Raw genomic sequence first — 25358 nt, 5'->3', positions numbered from 1 at the left:
TCAGTCTAAACTCTAGAGACTGATTCTGAGTTGGGAGCAAAGCAATAAAAAAGCAAGTAACTTTGCACCTTAGTAAAACCATGCTGCAGTGCAGGCGGGGTAGATGTACAATGTGCAAAGAGCTTTAGATTTGTGTATCCAAGGTTAAACCTAAATTGCACTGTAAAAATAAAGCTGTCCATTATTTGTGAGTTACATGCAAACGTGTCACGGCCAGCGGGACAGGAAGCCCGAGCTTACCTGTCCGCGCTGTGGCCGTTCCCGCGACAGCGCTGCGGATGGCAGACGGCTGGCGCTGTAGCTAGCTGGCGCATAACGGCCTATGCAGAGTGGCCAGCGGGCGGCAGGGTAGTGGAGCGGCTGTGTACAGGCGGCGCCGGGCTCAGTGCGCCGCCATCTTGGTGCTGACCACATGTTCCTACTGGGCCAATCAGAGGCATGCTGCTGCTAATCCTGCTGTAACCAGTCCCAGGTGGGGGCAGGGTATTTCTAGGAGCATTCTGGAGCATTCTGATGTTAGTGCAACGTCCTCTGCAGCCTGTTAGCATGTAAGTTCTTTGCCTCTTGTTCCTGGTTCCAGGTTAGTCTCCTGAGTCCCTACCCATAAGGCTCATACGCTCCTGGGGCTAGCACGGCACCGTGTAAGTCCAACAGCTGGTGCTGATCTGCCACAAATCGCCTCTGTCACTGCCCAGCCCACGAGTGTCAACACAGCCGCAGATCATGGTATACCGGTTCCTGCGTCTCCTCTGAAGTCGTCAGTTCAGACCCCCAGTTCCGGCTTCATCCTTCTTACTTATCTTTCATTGCCATATTCTTCATGCGAAGGAACTTTATTCAACCAGCCCGCTTCCTTCCAGGAGAGTTAAGGACTCAAACCGAATCCAGTCCGGGAATATCCGTTCCAGTTAGTACTTCTGTGACAAAAGGCAGCCTGTGCTAGAGCTGCAACCTTTGTTCAGGGGGGAGAGGACAAAGAAAAAAATACTTTGTATGGTGCTGTCAGTAGGAGGAGAGCCACACGGTGAGTAAGTTGCCGTCATGCCGCATTTGTGCTGCAGTGGGACAGAAGATTTCAACCAGTTTAGAATTTAAAGAGGTATGCGCACCAAATGTGACGCCACGTTTGGAGTAAAAAGGAGTCCAGCCGGGGGGTCCCATCACTAAACCCATAATACGGTGAGACCTATTTACAGCGCTGATGTCCCCATAGCAAGCAGCTACAAACCACTACATATTGGGGGTCATTCCGAGTTGTTCGCTCGCTAGCAGTTTTTAGCAGCTGTGCAAACGCATTGTCACCGCCCACTGGGGAGTGTATTTTCGCTTTGCAAAAGTGCGAATCCCTGTGCAGCAGAGCGCTTGCAAAATCATTTTGTGCAAAACAAGACCAGCCCTGAACTTACTCTTCATGTGTGTTGATTCTACTTTAGAATTTACACGCCTGCGTTTTCCCTGGCACGCCTGCATTTTTCTAAGCACTCCCTGAAAGCGGTCAGTTAACACCCAGTCAATCTTCTTGTGGCCGCCAGTGCAAATGAAAACGTCGCTAGAACCTGTGCAAAACCACAAAAGCCATTTTACCCGTACGCTGCGCATGCGCATTGCGGTGCATACGCATGCGCAGAAAAGCCGATTTTTAGCCTGATTGCTGTGCTGCGAACAACGGCAGCTAGCGATCAACTCGGAATTACCCCCATTATACAGCTGGGACTGAGCTTGAGACTGTGGGGTCTATTTACTAAGCCTTTGCTGGCGATAAAGTCGCTAGAGATAAAGTACCAGCCAATCGGCTCCTAACTGCTATGCCACAGGCTGGGTTTGAAAAATGACAGTTAGGAGCCGATTGGCTGGTACTTTATCTCTAGCGACTTTATCGCCAGCAAAGGCTTAGTAAATAGACCCCTGTGTTTCTTACCCATCTGCAGTGAAACTGTAATCAAGACAATGTGTACCCTACGGAGGGTTTTTTTTAAATTCAAGGATCAATACCGCCCAAAGTAACATTGGTAATATATATGCCTGGTGGCTGACTTATATATTATGTGCTCACTTTACTTTTTAAACAGTGTTTCTATTTTTTATTCTTTTAGTGCACAGATAAATATTTACAAAATATCCAATTGATCCACCTCAAGTTAACTATATAATAGTACATTTAATTTAATACCTGTCTTTAAATTGAATGCTTCTATTACCATATATGTATGTGGTTTATGAATTTATTCTTATGGTTTAGTGTTGTTTTTGTTTAATAATATATGTATATAGAAAATAAAAACCTAGATGGTTTCATGTGTCTCCACCCAGTTCTTTGCCTGGTAATTAGTATTAGCGCAGGGTGTCATTTGATAATCTATTGTTTCATCTCTGGATCTGAGTCACCAGCGTGTGGGTGCTACTAACAGAGGACCTGATCCAGCATGGATCGCAAAAGCAAAATCTCTCTCTAATGGGCAAAACTATGGGCCCAATTCAGTAAGGATTGCAAATTAGGGCCGCCCATCGCAACATGCTGACCGCCGAAACCCCTCCCCCCCCCTCTGAATGAAGCAGAAATTGCGATTGTTACTCAATTTTGCTTCATCGTAGAAATTAAGGTAGCCGGGGCCCGCCACCATCTTTTTGAGCGCAGCGGCTGCGTGTGACGTCATGCAGCGGCGCATGTGACTTCACGCAGCGGCCCCGATCATGCCCCGCACTGCCCCCCATTTTATAGCCACGTCCCTGCAACGCTCCATCTTCGCCTAGGAAGCGTAGCGTTGCCGCCTCACGAATCAGACAGAGGCGTTTGCATATTCTGCAGGCCCCCCGCAGAAAATGCAGGCGCAGGACGGGCGCTGCACATGCGCCAACATCCTTGGTTGGATCACATTTTGCTATCCAACCTGAATCAAACCCTATGTGCAGTGCAGGTGGGGCAAATATAACATGTGTAGAGAGAGTTAGATTTGGGTGGGGGGTGTTCAAAGTGAAATCTAAATTGCAGTGCAAAAATAAATCAGCCAGTATTTCTCTTACGTCCTAGAGGATACTGGGGTTCCATTTAGTACCATGGAGTATAGACAGGTCCACTAGAGCCATCAGCACTTTAAGAATTTGATAGTGTGGGCTGGCTCCTCCCTCTATGCCCCTCCTACCAGACTCAGTTTAGAGAATGTGCCCGGAGGAGCCGGGCACGCTGAAGAAAGCTCCTGAAGAGTTTTCAGCATTTATTTTATATGTTTGTTATTTTCATTGCAGGGCTGGTTGGCACCAGCCTGCCTGCTTCGTGGGACATAGGGGGGTGGGGGGAAGCCCAACCTCTTGAAGGGTTAATGGTCCCGTTCCCCGCTGACAGGACACTGAGCTCCTGAGGGAACTACTCATAAGCTCCACCACGGCGAGCGTACATTCCCGCAGCACGCCGCCACCCCTAACAGAGCCAGAAGAATGAAGAGTGGTGTGCAGGGGCGTATCTACCTATTGGCCAGGATGGCACTCGCCAGGGGCGCCAGCTGTGGAGGGGCGCCGCCCGGCGATGCCACCCACAGCGAGGGGGCAGATTCACTGTGTCCCCAGACCCGCACCCACAGGGATGCCCGGCAACGACCACAGAAGGCAGCAGCGGCAACCACTGTTCTTGTCTCCGGGGTCCGGCACCGCTCCGCAGTCTGCACTACAATCAAGTAATTCTGCAAAACTACAGCTCCCAGCAGCCATTGCTGCTGAGAGCTCACAGCAGCAATGGCTGCTGGGAGCTGTAGTTTTGCAGAATTACTTGATTGTAGTACGGACTGCGGAGTGGTGCTGGAGACAAGATCAGTGGTTGCCGCTCCTGCCTTCTGTGGTCGTTGCCGGGCATCCTCGCTGGGATGCCGGGTTGGTCCCTGCTTGGCCGGCTCCGAGGTCCCCTCAGTGGCAACTCGGCACCCCAATGCAAGGCCGGCAGCCGCAATCGGAGATGCACAGTGACACGGCCGCCTGCTGTCCCGCGAGGCTCCGTGACTCGGAAGTCTTGCGCAATACGGAGGACTGAAGAAACGCACAGGAATTCTGTTAAGCATGCCACCCTGGATGAAGAACCAAGCCACCTGGGTTATGCGCTTGCTCCTCCGCCACCACGCTGCACTACCAACACGGGATTTGTGTATGCTTGGTGATGCATGCAGCTGCTGAGGGAACGCGGCGGATGGTGCTCAAAGCCGGGGAAAGGAGCAGCAGGCGGCTCCCAGGAGCAGGTAACCCGAGGGTAGAGCTCGGACTATGCATGTGTGTGTGTGGGGAGAAACTGGTGGCGGGTGGGGTCTTGGTCACTATTATACCCGGGATACAGAAAAGATGCACTGAGGAGAGGGCCACTAGAGACTTAACAAGGGACTAGTGGCACTACATTGCTAAGCATGTCTTCTATGTGACAGACATTTGGGTACCTGCCCTGTAGGCACTGTACTGTTCTCACAGCTATAACCACACTATAAAATAGGGTTAGTTTCCTGCTTTGTATGCGAGTGTGTTATTACATACCTGTAGGAGATAAGTACGAGATCCAGGCGGTCAGGAGACCGACGCCGGGAGCATGACACCCGGGAACCCAGCGGCGAGCGCAGCGTGTCCCCTCGCGGGCTCGCGGTGTTTGCCACGCTTCGGGCCCGATGGCGATCTTTGGTCGCCACAGGTTTCTATTTCCCTCCAGGTGGTGGCGTGAACCACCACCCAAGAGTGGTAACCAGCCGGCGGTCAGAACTCTAAACGCCGGTATTTCAGGTGGTGTCGGGATTCCGGCGTCGGGATCCTGACCGCCGGGATCCCAGCAGGCGGTCAATTGACTGCCTCCCACCTGTAGCTCTAGATGAATTGGAGATATATATTGAAATACTATAACCGTGAGTAGTATAATTGTGTTTGGGTTCAGTATGTAATGCCAAGGGACGGGATGCCGAAGGTCAGAATACCGACATCGGCATCCCGTCCATTAAAATCCTGACAGCCCTGTAGTTAGTACCCTAAACTAACCCTGTCCCCTACTCTAACCCTCCCCGCTTGGTGCCTAACCCGAATCCCCCCTCCCCGGTACCTAACCCTAACCTTCCCGTCCCTACACCCTAACCTCTCTTCTCCTGCCTAAAGCTAACCTCCCTAATTGGGGTTACTATTGTGTGGTCATGCCCCTTTTTTGGCACACGTGACTTCCATATTTTAAATATGGGGGGAGGGAGGGGCGCCAGTCCCTTACTTTGCCAAGGGTGCTCGGACCCCTAGATACACCCCTGGTGGTGTGTACTAAGCCGGCATCCCGGCTAGCGGGTCGCCGGCCATTATGGCGGCATGAGGGTATGGAGACGCATGGCTTCAAACGGGCGGAATGCGTCTCCAGACACAGTACACAGCTGTGTTTCAGTACACTGTACACAGTACCCACACTGGCAAAAACTGCCTTAAAACGGTTTTCTCTCCATCTTAAGCACCAGATTACCTCAGCCAGTTTAAAAAAAGCGGGAACACCGCGCGCCATTGAAGGGGCGGGGCCTTCACTATGAGCGGATCCAGCAGCACACCAGCGCCATTTTCCCTCTGCAGTGGACACAGACGCTGACTGACAGGTACGCGCAGCTCCTCCGGAGAGACTCCAGATTACCTCAGCGGTACCAGGGGGTCATAGCAGGGAGGGGAGTGATTATTAGTGTACTAAGTCCCCTATCAGGGTACTAAGTCTGCGACCCGGCTAAGCTTGGCATTAGCGATAATGGCTCAGTGGGGGCTGGCTCCAAATAACTCTGTGTCTCCCTGAAGGGCTCTTTGTGGGTTAATTGTGCTTAACCTTTCCTCTGTGTGTGTGCTGTCACATTACATTATGTCAGGCAAAGAGTGTGTTTCTTGTACAGTGGAGTGTTCCTCTTCACCAGGGGGCTTAGTACTGGGTACTCAGGGCAGTGCACCTTCCCAGAATAGCAGGGCTTAACCGGAATGGGTTAATTCCATTAAGGGAATGATCTCAAATATTTCTACAAAGCTATCCCACAATGAGAAAGAGACTTAATACTTAAGACAGACTGTGGATGAGTTTGTGAATAGAGACTCAGTCCCCAAACCAGCGTCTCAATCCCCACCCATTTGTCTGCAAAAACGATCTCTGGCTCATATCCTGCAGCCTGACTGTGACGCTGATGGGTCAGACATGGAGGAGGGTGAGGTAAATTTGGAGGGGGGGGGGGGGGATGCTACTCTGTCACAAGGAATAGAGGCTCTTAGTGAGGCTATCAGAGAGGTTCTGCAGTTTCCTGATAAAGTGTCAGAGGAGTGTTAGGAATCTTATTTTAATGTAAAAAAGAAGTCCTCGGTCACTTTTCCTGTGTCAAAAGAATTAAATACCCTGATTGAAGAACCTTGGGTTAATCCTGATAAGAAGTTTCAAATCCCTAAAAGGTTGCTCTCATCTTTTCCTTTTCCTCTGGAGGATAGGAAAAAATGAGAAAATCCACCGATAGTGGGCGCATCAGTCTCTAGGCTGTCACGAAAAATTGTATTGCCTGTCCCTGGTGCAGCCTCCTAAAAGACATGGCTAATCATAAAATTGAGAGTACACTCAAATCATTGTACACAGCTGCTGCATGTGCGTGGATCACTAAAGCCATTGCAAAATGGTCAGGTAACCTAACTGAGGGGTTAGATTCCTTGTCTAGAGGGGATGTTGTTTTACTCCTGCAGCATATACAGGACTCTGCGAACTTTATGGTGGAAGCCATAAAAGAGATTGGTTTGCTTAATGCACGCACCACCGCTATGGCGGTGTCAGTACACAGGGGCTTGTGGCTATGCCAGTGGACTGCTGATGCGGACTCCAGGAAAGGCGTGGAAGGCCTACCATTCATAGGAGAAGCCTTGTTTGGAGACGAACTAGACAAATGCATCTCCAAAGCTACTGTGGGTAAGTCTACGTATCTTCCTTCCGCATCTCCCCCAGCCAGGAAAGCTTATTCAGCTTCAAATTTACAGTCCTTTCTTACAGCCAAGTTTAAGGGAAAATTCAGAGGTGCTTCTACGGCCTCCAGAGGCGCAAGAGGTAAACCACGCAAACTAGCAACTGAGGTGCTCAGGAACAGAGCTCAGGGTCTGCTTCCTCAAAGTCTTCAGCATGACGGTGGACCGCGATGCCTGGAGGACTGTCAGGTGGGAGCCCGACTAAAATTCTTCAGTCACATCTGGTCCAGTTCGTGCCGGGATCCCTGGGTCATAGATCTTATTTCCCAGGGCTACAGACTGGAGTTCCAAGAGCTCCCACCTCACAGATTCTTCAAATCAGGCTTACCAGCTTCACAAGAGGCAAGTATAACTTTATAGCAGGCCATCCAAAAACTGGTACAGACTCAAGTCATTGTTCCAGTTCCACCTCATCTGCACAACAAGGGGTACTATTCCAACTTGTTTGTAGTACCGAAACCGGACGGTTCGGTAGGACCAATTCTGAATCTCAAGTCCTTGAACCCGTTCTTAAGAGTGTTCAAGTTCAAGATGGAATCTCTGAGAGCGGTGATCTCGGGTCTGGAGGAAGGGGAATTCCTAGTGTCTATGGATATCAAGGCCGCGTACCTTCACATTCCGATCTGGCTGCCTCATCAGGCTTATCTACGGTTTGCACTGCAGGACTGTCATACCAGTTCCAGGCCCTGCTATTTGGTCTTTCCATGGCACCGAGGCTGTTCACCAAAGTGATGGCAGAGATGATGTTTATACTCCGCAAACAGGGAGTGAACATAGGGGGTCATTCCGAGTTGATCGCTAGTTGCCGTTGTTTACTGCGTAGTGATCAGTGAAAAAAATGGCTTATCTGCGCATGCGCATGCACCGCAGTGCGCATGCATGTCGTACGGGTACGAAGTCCTTTGTGGTTTTACACTGGTTCTAGCGACGATTCCAATCGCACAGCCGAATGCAAGGAGATTGACAGGAAGTGGGAGTTTCTGGGTGGCAACTGACCATTTTCTGGGTGTGTTTGTAAAAATGCAGGCGTGGCCGGGCATTTGCTGGGCGGGTGTCTGACGTCATTACCGTGTCACTCATCGCAGCAATCATCGCACAGGATAAGTAACTACAGGGCTCGCCTTGTTTTGCACAAAATGTGTTTGCAGGCGATCTGCTGCACAGGCGTTCGCACTCCTGCAAATCGAAAATACACTCCCCCGTGGGCGGCGACTATGCGTTTGCACGGCTGCTAAAAGCTGCTAGCGAGCGATCAACTTGGAATGACCCCCATAATTCCGTACCTGGACGATCTTCTGATAAAGGCGCCGTCCAGGGAGAGGTTGTGGACAGCATTGGTTCTCAACTAAACTTCTCCAGGATCACAGGTGGATTCTGAACCTTCTGAAATCTCACCTAGAGCCAACACAGATGCTCCCATTCCTGGGAATGATACTGGACACGGAGTCGCAGAAAGCGTTCCTTCCATTGGAAAAGGCATTGGTAATCCAGATGATGGTTCGGGATGTCCTGAAGCCAACCCGTATATCGATGCATCTATGCATTCGCTTTCGGGGGAAAATGGTGGCCTCTTACGAGGCACTTCAATACGGAAGCTTTCATGCAAGACCCTTCCAGCTCGATCTGTTGGACAAATTGTCCGGATCGCATCTTCACATGCACCAGAGGATCCGTTTGTCGCCAAAAGCCACAATCTCCCTTCTGTGGTGGCTACAGATTTCTCGCCTCGTTGAGGGTCAGAGGTTCGGAATTCAGGAGTGGATCCTGTTAACCACAGACGCAAGCCTCAGAGGTTGGGGAGCAGTCACCCAAGGGGTGCAGTTTCAAGGAAGATGTTCAAGTCAGGAAGTCATCCTTCCAATTAACATTCTGGAACTCAGGGCCATACACAATGCCCTTCTGCAGGCCTCTTATCTTCTTCACGATCGGGCCATTCAGGTCCAGTCGGACAATATGACGGCAGTGACGTACATAAACCGATAGGGTGGAACTAACAACAGAGCAGCAATGTCAGAGGTGTCAAGAATTCTCCTCTGGGCAGAAAGAAACGCTGTGGCGTTGTCAACGGTCTTCATTCCGGGAGTAGACAACTGGGAAGCAGACTTCCTCAGCAGACACGACCTGCACCCGGGGGAGTAGGGCCTTCACCCAGAAGTGTTCAGGTGCTTGACACGTCAGTGGGGATATCCACAAATTGACATGATAGCCTCTCATCTCAACAAGAAGCTCAAGCGGTATTGTTCCTGGTCGAGAGACCCACAGGCAGTGGTGGTAGACGGTCTGACGACTCCATGGGTCTATCAGATGGTGTACGTGTTTCCTCCACTTTCTCTGAACACAAGAATTCTCAAAAGAATAAAGAGGGAAAAGGTTCAAGCAATACTACAGTGCGAGTGGCCCCAACTATAGAATCCTTCAAAAGTAGACTCAATACTTTCCTGTTTACTCAAGCATTTCCATAATGTCCCTTTAGTATCTACATGCTTCTGTATTTTATGAAAAGCTTTTCTGTACTTCATTATTTTCTGTACTACATTATATTATGTATCTGTTAAGCGCCTTGAGTCCTATTGGAGAAAGAGCGCTATATAAATAAAATTATTTATTATTATTATTATTACTCATTGCTCCGGATTGGCCAAGAAGGGCCTGGTACGCTGACCTTCTGGAGATGCTCCTCGAAGATCCGTGGCCTCTACCTCTTTGCAAGGATCTCCTGCAACAGGGCCCGTTCATCTATCAGGACTTACCGTGGCTACATTTGACGGCATGGAAGTTGAATGGCTGATTCTAGCCAGCAGAGGGATCCCTAACAGAGTTATCCTGACTGCTATCCAAGCCAGGAAGGGAGTAACGTCTAAACATTACCACCGTATTTGGAAGAAATACGTCTCTTGGTGTGAGAGTAGAAATTATTCTGCGGTGGAATTTCACCTGGGACGTTTCCTGCTTTTTCTTCAGGCAGGTGTGGATGTGGACCTACGTCTGGGCTCCATAAAAGTCCAGATTTTGGCCTTGTCCATTTTCTTTCAAAAACAATTGACTTCTCTCCCTGAGGTCCAGACATTTTTGAAAGGTGTTCTGCGCATCCAACTTCCCTTTTTACCTCCCACGGCACCTTGGGATCTCAATTTGGTGCTGCAGTTCCTCTAGTCGGACTGGTTTGAACCATTACAGGAGGTGGACATAAAATATCTTATGTGGAAGACCGTCAAACTGTTGGCCTTGGCTTCAGCAAGACGTGTGTCGGAGCTGGGGGGCTTTGTCTCACAAGAGCCCCTATTTAATTTTCCAGGAGCATAGAGCTGAACTCAGAACTCGTCAGCAATTTCTTCCGAAAGTGGTGTCTGCGTTTCTCATCAACCAACCTATTGTGGTTCCCGTTATCACCGACACTTCCGCTACTTCAGAGTCTTTGGATGTTGTGAAAGCTTTGAAGGTATACGTAAAGAGGACAGCTCGTCACAGGAAATCCGACTTGCTGTTCATTCTATAAAACTGGGTGTCCTGCTTCAAAGCAGACAATTGCACGCTGGATCAGGCTCACTATCAAGCATGCTTATTCCATGGCGGATTTGCCGGTTCCAAAATCTTTACACGCTCACTCTACTAGGTCGGTGAGTTCTTCCTGGGCGGCTGCCCGGGTGTCTTGGCTTTACAACTCTGCCGAGCGGCTACTTGGTCTGGTTCGAACACGTTTGCTAAGTTCTACATGTTTGATACTTTGGCCTCTGAGGACCTTCAGTTTGGTCAATCAGTTCTGCAGGAACCTCAGCACTCTCCCACCCGGTTTGGGAGCTTTGGTATATCCCCATGGTACTAAATGGAACTCCAGTATCCTCTAGGACGTAAGAGAAAAGAGGATTTTAATTACCTACCGGTAAATCCTTTTCTCGTAGTCCATAGAGCATACTGGGTGCCCGCCCGGTGCTTCGTTCTTCCTGCACTGTTACTTAGTTAAGTATTGTTGGTTCAGCTGTTGCTGTTTCTGTTTAAAGTTGGGTTAGTATAGCTTTCCTCTGTTGTGTGTGCTGGTTCGAAATCTCACCACTATCTTTATTTATCCTTCTCTCAAAGTATGTCCGTCTCCTCGGGCACAGTTTCCTCGACTGAGTCTGGTAGGAGGGGTATAGAGGGAGGAGCCAGTCCACACTATCAAATTCTTAAAGTGCCCATGGCTCCTAGTGGACCCATCTATAACCCTTGCTACTAAATGGAACCCAAGTATCCTCTACGGACTACAAGAAAAGGATTTACCGGTAGGTAATTAAAATCCTATTTTACCCTGCACAGAAACAATATAATCCACCCAAATCTATATCTCTCTGCACATGTTACATCTGCCCCACCTGCAGTGCACATGATTTTGCCCATTAGATAGATTTTGCTTTTGCTGTCCTTGCTGAATCAGGCCCATAAATGCCAGTGCCACAAAATTAAAATTGGGCTACATTGACATCATTAAAATATAGGCCCTCATTCCGAGTTGTTCGCTCGGTATTTTTCATCGCATCGCAGTGAAAATCCGCTTAGTACGCATGCGCAATGTTCGCACTGCGACTGCGCCAAGTAACTTTACTATGAAGATAGTATTTTTACTCACGGCTTTTTCTTCGCTCCGGCGATCGTAATGTGATTGACAGGAAATGGGTGTTACTGGGCGGAAACACGGCGTTTCAGGGGCGTGTGGCTGAAAACGCTACCGTTTCCGGAAAAAACGCAGGAGTGGCCGGGGAAACGGTGGGAGTGCCTGGGCGAACGCTGGGTGTGTTTGTGACGTCAACCAGGAACTACAAGCACTGAACTGATCGCACAGGCAGAGTAAGTCTGGAGCTACTCTGAAACTGCTAAGTAGTTAGTAATCGCAATATTGCGAATACATCGGTCGCAATTTTAAGAAGCTAAGATTCACTCCAAGTAGGCGGCGGCTTAGCGTGTGTAACTCTGCTAAATTCGCCTTGCGACCGATCAACTCGGAATGAGGGCCATAGTACATATCTAGTTTTTATTTGCTATCTTTCTGATGGTGGTATATGGTAAATTACCCATAATGATTGGCATCACAGGGACAAAGCTTGGCTGGCCGTTGTCACCCAGCTTCAGACTGTACATAACCACATCATTATCATTTCACAGCTGTTTTAAAGTTTGCCTAAAACCTGGTTTTCTAGTGAATGTTTTTGTGAAAGTTTCAATTGCAATTTCCAAATGTATGCAGTTGGAGTGAAGTGCTGATAGATCTGAATTGTGATTAATTTCAGCTGGTGATAGAGATGTGCAGATATCTTTGATTTCCAGGAACACTTTGTTCTGGAATGGATTATTATCTTTGTCAGTTATAGGAAATTTACACTGATACTACATGATGAAAACATGCATATTCTATTATAACCGGGCCCAGATAATTTCTTTGCTTAATAGATTTGAATGAGGAATATACATATAAATTGCAATGATTTATTTTGTTGATTGTTGTTACCTAGGTAAGGGGATAGTTTACAAGAGCAGTCAAACCAAAGAGTAGGCTTTTTCTTCCATTCATTGCACTATATGTTTAAGACACATTTAAATGAATTGGCTATTATAAGTAACTGAGCTCTACAGCCTTATGCTAACTATACATCAGGACGATATCGTTCCAACCAGCCAACTAGTTGGCTGGTTGGAACGATAATCTGACAGTGTGTGGGAGCAAACGTTTTTCAGCCGTTTGCTCCCACGCCCTGAAAAACGGTCGGTCCAACTAGTTGGGAAAATCAAACCTGTTTGATTTTCCCAACTAATCGTTCAGGTGTAGGGGAAACTTTCCCCCAACTGAACGATAAGTAGGCAGACACTGGCCAGCAGTGTCCGTCTACTTCTGTCACCATGATTGCCGGCTCAGCCCTGGATCCCCGGCAACAGCGGCAGAGGAGCAGGACCTGGGAGGAGGTTCAGGGGCTGCTGCAGCAGTCCATCACTGCTGCCGTGCTGCCCCTGTAATCCGTGTAGCTGCGGCAATGGGTGGCGGAGAACAAGGGACCAGCAGCTGCAGTGCTTGTCTGCTGCCCGGCTGCCACTATGACACCGGGACCTGAGAGCAGTAGCATCGTAGCGGAAGGAAAACCAGGTGCACCGGTGGCAGTACTTCACTGCCCCTGTGACACTGTGACCCCTGTCAGCGACGTAGGTCAGCAGGAGCTGGGAGGAAGCTAAGTATATCCCCCACCCGCGATCACCTGGCACAATGCGCCTTCCATGTCACACCAGCAGAGGAGTGGGATGTGGGAGGAGGTTCAGGGGCAGCGGCGGTCAGTATTTCACTGCTGCCCAGCTGCCCCTGTGTCACCAGGACCACCAGCTGAAGCTGATCTGTGGCACGTTATCATCCAGCCACAGCAGCACCTTGAAGTGGGTGGGCATTGCAATCACCCGGCACCCCTAGCCCAGTCCCCCCCCCACCTCCCCCCCAATAACCAACCCCAACAGCGGTCTTTTGTGTCCCCCTCCTGCATTCTACCCCCAGTGAATACCCGGCAAACTCTCCCTCCCCCCCCCCATCAACTTCTACCTCCACCTGATCATCAGCGCTTGCAGTGGGTCATCTTTGTCATTGGTAGCAGGTACTCTCCACAGTCCGGGTCCAGCCTCTGCTATCCTACTCCAGCCACAAGGTCCAGCCGCCACCTCACCGCCTCCTGGTAGGTGTAAGGTAAGAGGACCCGCTGTTTGCTCAGAGTCCAGGACCCTGGTAATTGCTTGATGCAGGGAAAGGTAGGTTTAGCTGTTGCTGGCAGTGATCAATATCCCATTACTGGTGGCTGCAGATCTCTGTGCACAGGCCATATATATTCAATAGGATAAAGGTAGTGCCGGTCACATAACTACATTCCTACACCAGGATCCAGGCAGCACAATGCCGGCTGGGGGCGAGCGCAACAAAGCCAATTATAGGCTCGCCAAGCTGCACGTTCGGTGGTGAGCTGCAGTCGCCACAGCTTCTATTACCACTCTATGGGTGTCTTGTACACCCACAAATGGAAATAGTCCCTGCTAGTCGGCATGCCGACTGTTAGGATTTTCAGAAGTTGGGATGTAGTTGGAGGTAGTGTGACCGGCGGTCTCCTTACCGCTGGTCACATAACTACATCCCGTGAGGACCATATGCACTTTATAAAGTTTAGCTAGGTTGGGCCATATATGCTCTATAGGGGTTAGGTAGTACGGAACAGTATATAAAGATGACTGAACACAGACACGCTGTGCGAGTGATGCGCTGGTGGATCCCTGTGACTTGTCACTGTGCTGCCAGGGGGTGAGAGGGCACCGTTTAGCTCTACGGGCACTGAGTCAGTCTCTGTTGTCTGGGATTCTCTGACACCTTGACCCTTCCTACCCCTCCAACAGAAGAAACCTTAACTCATTCCTGGGTGCAGATAATCCAGATCCCCCTGCCTGGCACTGTCTGCCTAGGTCACCAGATATCCACTCCCTTTCTGGTATGTGTGGTGGTGGGCCGTCTATTTATAGATGGCACTGTGTCACCTGGAGGTGATGGGCCTGTGTATGCTGTGACATCACACAAATGGTTTGTGTACACTGTGTAGAGAGGTAACAGGATTGTGTACAATGTATTGCACATGGTGACATCATAATTGTGATGGCACAACTGAGGTCTGAAATTAGGTCAGATTGTCCGATTGCCCATCCAAGACTACCTGGCACTGGAGGAGATTATTCCACGTACAGTGTGCCACAGAGGAGCTTCCCAGTGCTGGACATGGGGTCCATATGCCTGTAGTCATCATTACAGCTATGTCCTGCAATGACAATACTCTGCAATACAGGTGAATCTAAGCATGACCAGCATAACTTCTTGTTACGTGGGAAAAAAACAACAACAATCAACAGTTGCTAGTTTGGTATACGATGCACGCATGGTGGGCCCGACCGATTTGTGCCATGGTAAACTAAGTGCCAGTGCCACCCTAGAGATAATACAGGGCACAGTGATATTAGATGCTTTGCAGTCACATAATTAAAACAATTTATTTCCCAATTGTTACACTGTAAGTCTAGAATAATTTTTTTTATCCTCAATGAGATACAATGTTCAGTTAAAGTTGAGTTGATGCCTGCATAATGCCGGTTACACACTGGGCAATAATGAAATGCCGGTGATGAATTACTATATCGTTGGACAACTCGGAATGACCCCCATTGACGGGTTGAGTTGCATGTCAGCTCAATATTGATGATCACAGAACGACACATCGTTCAGCAATCACCAATATTACCCCAAACGCACTGGACGAAATAAGCCTTTTAAGGCTTGTATCGTCCAGTGCGTTTGGGGTAGTATTGGTACACGATAACGACATTTATGTTGTTGGCATTTATTTTTAGTCCGAAATCGCCCAGTGTCTACTACTCGGCTTTAGAAACATACTCGGTAAGGATTGTAACACACTTATGCAGTCTGAATAGACATGTTAGGGTTGTTGGGTTTTTTTTTTGGGGGGGGAGCGGGGGAGATATAAAAAAAAAGCCAGACACTGTCCGCCTACTTCTGTGACATCACAAGTTGGACAGAAGTTTGCAGGCTGGCTGGTCTGCGGGAAAGTTGGTTAGATGTGTGGGGCACCGTTTTAGTTGGACTGACAAGTTGGAGGTTTGGAGGGTTGGACAAAAGTTGGTCTGATGTATGGCTAGCATTACATGGAATACCAGGCAATTACAAATAGACATTATTAGAATCTACTTGTTAGCAGTTGGAGGGGAAGGGCAGTCCCTCGGACTTAAGTGAAAATGCGGATGGATGTTTTGGATTTAGGCATGTGGCAAAATAAGAATTGTCAACTGTGCATGCACCAGATCAGGCATAAACTCTAATGGAGATTGTTAGTGTGTATTGATTGATACATCTGTCTATGGATCATACTTTCCAATTGGCTGCTGTGCTGATCATAGTATAGAGAGCCACTTGAAATGGTGGCCTGTCATGCTGGAGGTGCGTAAATATCTTCCCTAGCCTCACACAGCAGATGAGAGAGTTCCCTCCCTACCTGTCCTACCAACATTGGAGTGGTGGAAGAGTTATGCATACATACATACATACATACATACATACATACATAGGACAGGATGTATCAAGCATAGCAATTTTGTATGCAATATATCCCACCACTTTCCATATGCATAGCTCTGTTTATTAACACTGTACGCATGAAGATGTGCAATTCTTTATGCAAAGGACAGCTCTTCCAATTGCATTTTGAGGACTTTCAGGTTAATGACTCAGGAGTCCTACTGCGCATGCACTGCTTTGGGGGAAACTGGGAGGGATTCTACTGGATCCCTTTCGGAGATTTATGTGGAAAGAAGCCTATAGGCTTCTATAGGCAACGAGATAGGCACCCGGGGTGACATGTCCCCCTGCCTACCTTAATTCGGCTTTGCATATGGGTGTGAAGTTCAGGTGTCTCAACTAGCCTATGCCAGCTTGTGTCCTATTTATACTTATCAGCCTTTCATCTATCAGCCTTATCTCTCCAATCTCTCTAATCAGCCTTATCTCTCCAATACTTTACCAGCTTGTGTCAGTGTCGCACTGTCCCAGCATGCATTTCATCAACCTGCACCTTTTCATACTTTACCAGCCTGTGCCACCAATACTCTGCATAGAATATACATTATAAATGCTAGATAGAGTCTGAGTGGTTTCTATGGACAACCCCCCCACATGTCCACTTCTGCACTCATTAGAAGGTTTGATACATTCCTCCTACCCCACAAGTATCTGAAACATTAAATACAATATATTCTAATCTCCCTCCCCATGTATGACTTTTACTACCGTTATAGTGGAGCTATGGTGAATAGGAGTAGCATAACTGAGCGCTTCAGTTTCCAGTCAGCATGTGCAGTGCATATAAAATGACAACTAGAAAACTGTACTGCTACAGTAGATCCACAGCACGTTTACTAATGTTTTGGTGCCAGCATTATAAGAATGTGAGGATTGCCTGTACTACCTGCTGACTGGCATTAGTGCTGAAGTATGCTTGAATTTGATCATTATTGCACTACTTCTCACCTTTACAAATTAATTTACCCCTCCCCTAGTGTACAGGGTGTATTGACTGATAAAGTGCTTGCAAAGGTAATCTATTCAGTGGCAGAGCGCATTGCTAGTTCTGTTACAGCAGGAGAAGGGTACATATTTCTCTCTCCTGGTTGTCTGGCTACCAGTCATGTGTGCGACTGCAGGAAATAAAATCTATGTTTCAGGCAATTAAAATGATTTTAGAGACAGGTTAGCTAGGTCATGTGGCCAGCCAGTATGGGTTTGGCTTCATCACATATGGCGGGATGTACTAAACATTGTATTCGCGATACAGTACATCCCACTTCTTATCGGGTACATACCAGAATTAGTAACAGAGACCGAGATGCCTGTAGTTCCTGCTTACTGTCCAGCTCTAATGAAATGACAACTCTGCACCGCATGTAGAGAAAGACTACATTGGTCGGGAAAATTAAGCCTATGTTCTGCCAGCATCTAATGAGAGACCTGTCTATACTTGTCAGCCATGAAAAAATGCTGTAGGTGATAAATGTTTCAACTTGTTACACCTTCAATAGATGAACTTCCCAAGTCAAATTAGCAGCTCTTTGGTGAATGCCTGCACCATTATGCATTTTTGGAGGCAAGCACAAATGCTGACTTTGAGTTGGCTGACAGACGTTAAACGTGAGGTCCTTAGCAATAGTGAGGCCCGTGTGAAGGTTGATAAGTCAACACAGGACCGAGAATCTTTCAGGCTCTCACTCTCAACAGATCTTCCAGTCTTGCTGTTCTGGACAGCAGTGCAATGGGCTCCACTTTAAGAGTTTTCATCAGAATTCCAACATTCCTATTGTCAAGGTTTTGTTCTTTATCTGTGCTGTATGCAAGCAAAAATGTCTGCAGGATTCAAATTCAGATTCGGCCAATGGTGGCTGTAACTGCTATAAGCAATCAGTTTGGCACAGTCCGTTTCCAGCACATTGTTAATGAAGCTGCCTGTTTGTAGACTAGGCAGCAGCTGAGCCCAATAGGTCATAGTCAGAGGCTTTCCCTGCATACAATGGACATTGTGACATGGCATGATGTTGTTGATGAGTTATATATGCTAATGAGATACTTATCACATTATTAGAGCGCTAAAAGGAAGGGAATATGTTTAAAATAAATGATAGAGAAGTAGATAGGATATTTGAATAATCGGAGAGATATAAATGGGTCCATACCGCTCTTCCTACTCTTTCTATGTAAAATTGATGGGTGGAAACATCTTTGTTAAGAATCGAAAACAATCCTTTTTTTTTAATCTGGCGTTTTAGTGATAACCTTCCTTTTTTAAATTAAAACCAGATTTAAAAAAATGCTATGGTGTGAAATCAATCAGTTGATCACTTCTATACACACATTGCCAATCTCCCTAACTACATCTCCACCATTAGTGGTGATTAATGTCTGGTAAATGTCTCCATAAATGTGTATTCCTCTTTTGTCCTAGGGGATACTGGGAATCAGTGCCTCGGTTTCATATGGAGACTTTACGTTCCATCATTTTGCCCATTTAGCCAGGGGATTTTATGCTATCTCTGGATATCCAGGATACTTACCTACATGTTCCTATAGCCCGTCCCATCAGGTTCGCTATCCTCTAACAGCATTTTCAGTTCCAGGCCCTTCCATTTGGCTTGGCCATAGCCCCCAGATTATTTACCTACTTATTTAAGATTATGGTGGTAATTGCAGTTCATCTCCGCTAGCAGGGGATAATAATTTTTCCATACCTCGACGATCTTTTAATCTTGGCACAGTTTCAGGAATTGCTTCTGTGTGATCTGCAACAGACTATAGTGTGTCTGCAGAAGGACGGTTGGCTCATGAATTGGGCAAAATCATCTCCGGTTCCGTCACAGCGGTTGACTCACTAGGGGGCTGTATTGGATTTGAGCCTTCAGAGATAACTTTACCTCTGAACAAAATAGCCAAAGTTCAGTCAAGAATTCAGGAGCTGCTATGCAGTCAAAAGGTATCCATTCACGCAGAAATGAAAGTGATGGGATTGATGGTGTCAACATTCGACATGGTAGAGTATGCTCAGTTACATTTGAGGCCTTTGCAACAGCTGATCCTTACCAAATGGAATGGTTTTCATCAGGCAATAAAAACGCAGAATATGGTCCTTACTCTGGAAGTAAGGAGGTCGTTAGCCTGGTGGCTACAGACATCCCATCTGGACAAAGGGAGACCCTTTTGGAGATCAGATTGGGAAATTCTGACAATGGATGCCAGCCTTCAGGACTGGGGAGCGGTGTCAGGAAGGATTTGTTTCCAGGAGCAGTGGACTAAGGAAGAAAGTTGCCTGCCAATAAATATATTGGAACTCTGGGCACTGATTCAGGCAAAGGACATCCTTCAGGGGAAACCAGTTCAGATCCGCTCGGACAATGCGATGGCAGTAGCGTACCTCAACCATCAGGGAGGAACTCGCAGCCAGAAAGCAATGAAGGATGTAAGTCACACTTTAAAGTGGGCAGAATTTCATCATCCACCCTTGTCCGCAGTGTTCGTTCCGGGAGTCCTAAACTGTGAAGCGGATTTTCTCAGTCGACATGCCATTCATGCAAACGAATGGGCTCTACACCCCGAGGTCTTCCAGACCCTGGTCGACAGGTGGGGGTTGCCAGAGATAGATCTCATGGCGTCCCGTCAGAACAACAAAGTTCCCGCATATGGGTCAAGAACAAAGGATCCCAAAGCGATCTTTGTGGATGCCCTGTCAGTGAGATGGGACTTTCATCTGGCCTATGTGTTTCCACCAATCGCCCTATTACCCAGGGTGATGAGAAAGGTAAAACAAGGAAGGGGTGCCATGATACTAATAGCTCCAGCTTGGCCCAGAAGACATTGGTACACAGATCTGCAGAGGATGTTGATGGATGCTCCATTCCTACTCCCTCAACGTCCAGATCTACTGTCTCAAGGTCCTTGTTATCACAGACGCCTGAACCGACTGTCTTTGACGGCGTGGCTCTTGAAACTTCCATCCTGAAGTCTAGAGGATTCTAACAGCAGGTAATTCAAACAATGCTCAGAGCAAGGAAACCTTCCTCAGCTCGCATTTATCACTGAATATGGCAAGCCTATATTCAATGGTGCAGTGAAAGAAAATTTGACTCTAGGTCTTTGTTTCCAGGGTCTTAGCAGTCCTTCAGGCAAGAATGGATAAAGGTTTAAAGGTGGCTTCCTTGAGAGTTCAAGTGTCAGCATTGACTGTATGGTTCCAAAAGAAAATTGCTAACCTACAGGAAGTGCACACTTTTTTTCCAGGGAATGCTGCGCATTCAATCTCCTTTTGTTCCTCCTACAGTGCCTTGGGATTTAAGTTTAGTCCTAAAGGCCCTTCAAGTTGCCCCATTTGAACCACTTAAAAGAGTGGATCTTAAATGGTTTACAGCTAAAATTCTCTTTCTACTGGCCATGGCTTCAGTTGGAAGAGTTTCAGATTTAGGGGCATTGTTATGTCGTCTTCCATTTCTGATTTTTTATCCAGATAGAGCAGTTCTCAGAACTAAATCTGGGTATCTTCCTAAGGTAGTGTCTAAATTCCACCTTAACGAAGAAATTGTAGTCCCGTCTTTCCAGGGGCCGGACTTTTCTGTGGGAGATGCATAGTTGGATGTACTGTACTCCGTGCCTTAAGGATCTACTTCATACCAGTGCCATCACAAAGACAGATACTCTCTTCGTTCTCTACGGATTTCACAAGAGAGGATGGCCTGCTAATGAACAGACACTGGCGAGGTTGCTTCGGATGACGATTTCAGAAGCATATTCTCGAGCTGATCTCCCTGTTCCGGCTAATATCTGCTCACTCTACTCGTAAGGTAGATCCATCATGGGCAGCACAACGTGATGCTTCAGCAGAACAGATATGTAAGGCAGCCACATGGTCTTTCATTAACACATTCATTAGACATTATGCCGTTGATACCTTTGCCTCTCAGGACGCTGAATTTGGGTGAAGGATTTTCCTGTCCAATCAGGAGCCTCCCCACCACTGAATTGCTTTGGGACATCCCATTGTTATCCTGTGAATAACCTGTGGACCCTGCAGGAGAAATATACGTTCTGGTAAGAACAGTATTTCTCCTATGTCCACAGGATCCACAGGGATCCCACAATCACGTACCTGATTTGAGGATCCTTTTACTCACTAACCTCTTCCCTCTTGTACGGAAGGGTGTGCATGTGTGTTCTTCTCGCCTGCTTAGGGCTCTCTATGATGCTCCTTCCTTGAGCTTTGGAAAAACAACTGATTTGCCTGAGCCAGGAGGCGGGGATATATGGACGGGCCCGTTGCATGCTGGGAGGCCGAAAGCTTTGACCGTTTGGTGCAAATCCGCTGTTGCATCATCATATCCCAATGTTATTCTGTGGACTTAGGAGAAATACCGTTATCAACGGTAAGTTCTTACCATAACGTATATATGTCACTTAGCATGGGCATGGTGTATGAGTTCAACATTTGCAATGTCTACACTGCCATAATGTTGAAATGTTCAGCATGTCGATATTTTGCATGTTAACAGTACTAACCCTAACTGCAGTCTAACCCTAACAATGATATCTTCATAATGTAGCCATGCATAATGTTGACCTTCTGAATGTCGATATTCAGATCCATTCGACATTACAGTGTTGGCATTCTGAATGTTGAGATTATGACTGCATACTCTTGTTATATGCATGGTAATCTATTTTTGTGATGTTTTAGTGATACATACTTACTATTTAACTGAGGAAAATGTTACTGCTTCCTATGGCAGTTAGAGCATTATGCTAATGTTATTGTTAGAGCATTATATTAATTGCAAAAACCAGTGGTGGTGTTAAATAAAAAAATTAATTAATGTGTTGTGTTGTTGTTTTTTCAGCATCCTGTCAGTGAGCAAAGGATGCTGGGCAAAGGATGCTGGGATATATCTGATTCCGACTACCGCTGGTCACTACTCCTTCTTCCCTCTGCTGTTAACAGCTCAAGGTAAACTGCTGCACCTTATCCAGCCTGGGATGCACCCTTCTTTACCATTTCTCCTTCATGCCTTTATTTTGCGGGTATGGGTTATTCGGTCGACCACACATAGGTCGACAGTCATTAGGTTGACCAATAATGGTCGACATGCATTAGGTCGACATGATCAATAGGTCGATGTACTAGGTCAACATGGAAAAAGGTTGACATGAGTTTTTTGACTGTTTTTGGTGTTGTTTTCTTCGTAAAGTGACGGGGAACCCCATTTAGTGCACCCTGTCCCCTCGCATGGCTCACTTCACTCGCCATGCTTCGGGCTGCTTCGCTGCGCTACTGCAGCGCTCGGCATAGGTTACCATTCCCAGTTGTAGTCTACATGGATCGCAAAGTATTAAAAGTTAAAAAAATGAAAACAAATGTGAAAAACTCACCTTTTTCCATGTCGACCTATTGACCATGTCGACCTAATGCATGTCGACCAATAGTGGTCAACCTAAGTGCTGTCAACCTAATGACCGTAACCCTTATTTTGCATATTGGGTAATTTATGAAATTAGTTTCACGTGTACAGAGGCTGACACGGGTAGTTGAGGTACAATGCAATTTTATTGGTAGTCTAAGTAACTCCCAGAAAGTGGGATCAACTATTGGTAGTGAGAGAAGTCCCATGCAAATGCGCGCTCTCTCTCTCTCTCTCTCTCTCTCTCTCTATCTATATCTATCTATATATATATATATACAAAAGAGATGATCTTGGACTTTAGGACAACCCATCGGCACACTTATAGTCCTTTGGTTCTGGATAAGCAAGAGGTAGAAACAGTCACATCTTTTAAATTTTTGGGTATGATCATATCTAACGATTTGTCATGGTACTGTCATATTGACAGTGTCATAAAGACAGCTCAACAACGGTTATATTTTCTAAGGAAACTGCGTTCAGCTGGAATATCTGAGCCAATTTTAGTTAATTTTTACTCTTGTACTATTGAGAGTGTGCTTACATACGGTATTTCCATCTGGTATGGGAAAAGTAGAGCGTAAATCGCTTGATAGAATTGTTAAAACAGCCGGACGAATAGTTGGTTTACCATTGCCAAATATCCAGACCATTTATGAAAAGAGGCTCCTTAAGAAGGCCAGGAATATACTGAGTGATGAAACTCATCCCAACCACGGGGTATTTACCCTGCTTCCTTCTAACTTACCTTATAGGTCTTTGTTGTGTAAGACTAGTAGATTGAAACACAGTTTTCCCCCGAAAACAATTAGTATGCTAAATGGTTTAGAGGGTAGATAGGAGTGTAGTAACTGTTAACGTGTTCACTTGTGTTCTTATGGTTTTTAAAATATTTTACGGTTTCTTATTGGTATTTGTATTCTTGTGATATCTGCTTGTTCATTCGGAAATCTCATTGTTTGTTCACTTGTGAATATCTAATGATAATAAATTAAAATTCAATTCTCTCTCTCTCTCTCTCTATATATATATATATATATATATATATATAAATAATACATATACCTTGATGGGCTGCAACACCCATCCACCATAGTTGTCTCATGGTGAGAGAGTGGTTTCTCTTTCCCTTCCTCTTTGTAATGGAGCAGACCTGTGTCACACGATTTGTTGGCTATGCTACCCATGATTTGTGCTGCAGAGATGCTCTAACATTAGCAGAATGATCCCCCCACTTGTGAACAGAATCAACAGGGCTTCTGGCTCACTAGAGGGCCGTGTGGCAACTGTAAGACATAAATAACTGAGACGTCCTGGTGCTGTCATTTATGTCAACATTGTTGCTTTTATTTTCTGAATTATATTAGCACAAGTTGATTTTCTTCATGTACAGGTGTGTTTGGCACCATAATCTTCCAGTATTATTATGATGGGAGCCTCATATTACAACTCTGCTGCTGGGGACCCTCTACCAACACTATATAATTCTCAGTCCATGGCTTTCTGCTGCCTCCATTCCCATCCTCACATCATGTCACTGCCCCTGTCACATGCAGCCCTGTCCTCACTAAAGTCACTCATCTCCTGAGATACTCTGTGCTGCTGAGGGACCTTGCCCTCCTTCTGCTGTTTAACTCTGTTCCTGTGGCTTCTTGCTGCCTTGTTGTTATGCATAACAAGACATTTCTGTGCAATTACCTTTCATATGTGTTTCATATACAGTTACTTTAGTATATATTAGGTGTGTTTGTTTGAGAGTGGTGCACAACACCTGCCATTAATTTGTGTTTTTCTCCACACAATGGGGTTTATTTACTAAGATTCGTAATTTCCGTAAAAAGGTCAAAGTTCAATCACGAATGACATCGACAGTGTAAAACTGCAACTTTTTGAATTGATTACGATGGATTTACTAAGCAGTCGTATTCGGGTTTTTCTTTTCTTCCGATGTCGATGTCATTCGTTTTTTTTTACCTATTTTTACGGCAGTGATTAGCAAAACACTGCCGTTTTTTTTTACAATCAATCTCGGCCGGATCTGTGTGATCCGTGCTGGGGTTCTTATTTTTTTTTTTTTTAATTAAACAATGTAAAATCCCCCAAAAAAATGCGTGGGGTCCCCCCTCCTAAGCATAACCAGCCTCGGGCTCTTTGAGCCGATCCTGGTTGCAGAAATATGGGGAAAAAATTGACAGGGGTTCCCCCATATTTAAGCAACCAGCATCGGGCTCTGCGCCTGGTCCTGGTTCCAAAAATACGGGGGACAAAAAGAGTAGGGGTCCCCCGTATTTTTAAAACCAGCACCGGGCTCCACTAGCTGGACAGATAATGCCACAGCCGGGGGTCACTTTTATATAGTGCCCTGCGGCCGTGGCATCAAAAATCCAACTAGTCACCCCTGGCCGGGGTACCCTGGGGGAGTGGGGACCCCTTCAATCAAGGGGTCCCCCCCCCCCAGCCACCCAAGGGCCAGGGGTGAAGCCCGAGGCTGTCCCCCCCCATCCAATGGGCTGCGGAAGGGGGGGCTGATAGCCTTTGTTGTAATTGAAAAGATATTGTTTTTAGTAGCAGTACTACAAGTCCCAGCAATCCTCCCCCGCATGCTGGTACTTGGAGAACCACAAGTACCAGCATGCGGCGGAAAAACGGGCCCGCTGGTACCTGTAGTACTACCACTAAAAAAATACCCAAAAAAACACAAGACACACACACCGTGAAAGTATAATTTTATTACATACATACACACATACATACATACTTACCTTAAGTTCCCACGCAGGTCGGTCCTCTTCTCCAGTAGAATCCAAGGGGTACCTGTTGAAGAAATTATACTCACGAGATCCAGGGGTCCAGGCTCCTCGGGAAAT

General features: G+C 46.8%; 1 long non-coding RNA gene across 1 annotated transcript in view; it reads left to right on the top strand.

The window, feature by feature from the left end:
- The window catches only part of LOC135057648 (uncharacterized), a 139486-nt gene that overhangs the window by 44190 nt on the left and 69938 nt on the right, over positions 1-25358 (top strand). Inside the window, exon 2 of the long non-coding RNA XR_010244263.1 lies at positions 21934-22040. This is a non-coding gene — a long non-coding RNA (uncharacterized LOC135057648). The remainder of the gene's footprint in view (positions 1-21933; positions 22041-25358) is intronic.

Source organism: Pseudophryne corroboree, chromosome 3 (assembly GCF_028390025.1).
Source record: "Pseudophryne corroboree isolate aPseCor3 chromosome 3, aPseCor3.hap2, whole genome shotgun sequence".
Lineage (NCBI taxonomy): Eukaryota > Metazoa > Chordata > Amphibia > Anura > Myobatrachidae > Pseudophryne > Pseudophryne corroboree.
Note: the sequence above shows the minus strand (reverse complement) of the source record. Positions and strands in the feature narration are given on the sequence as shown.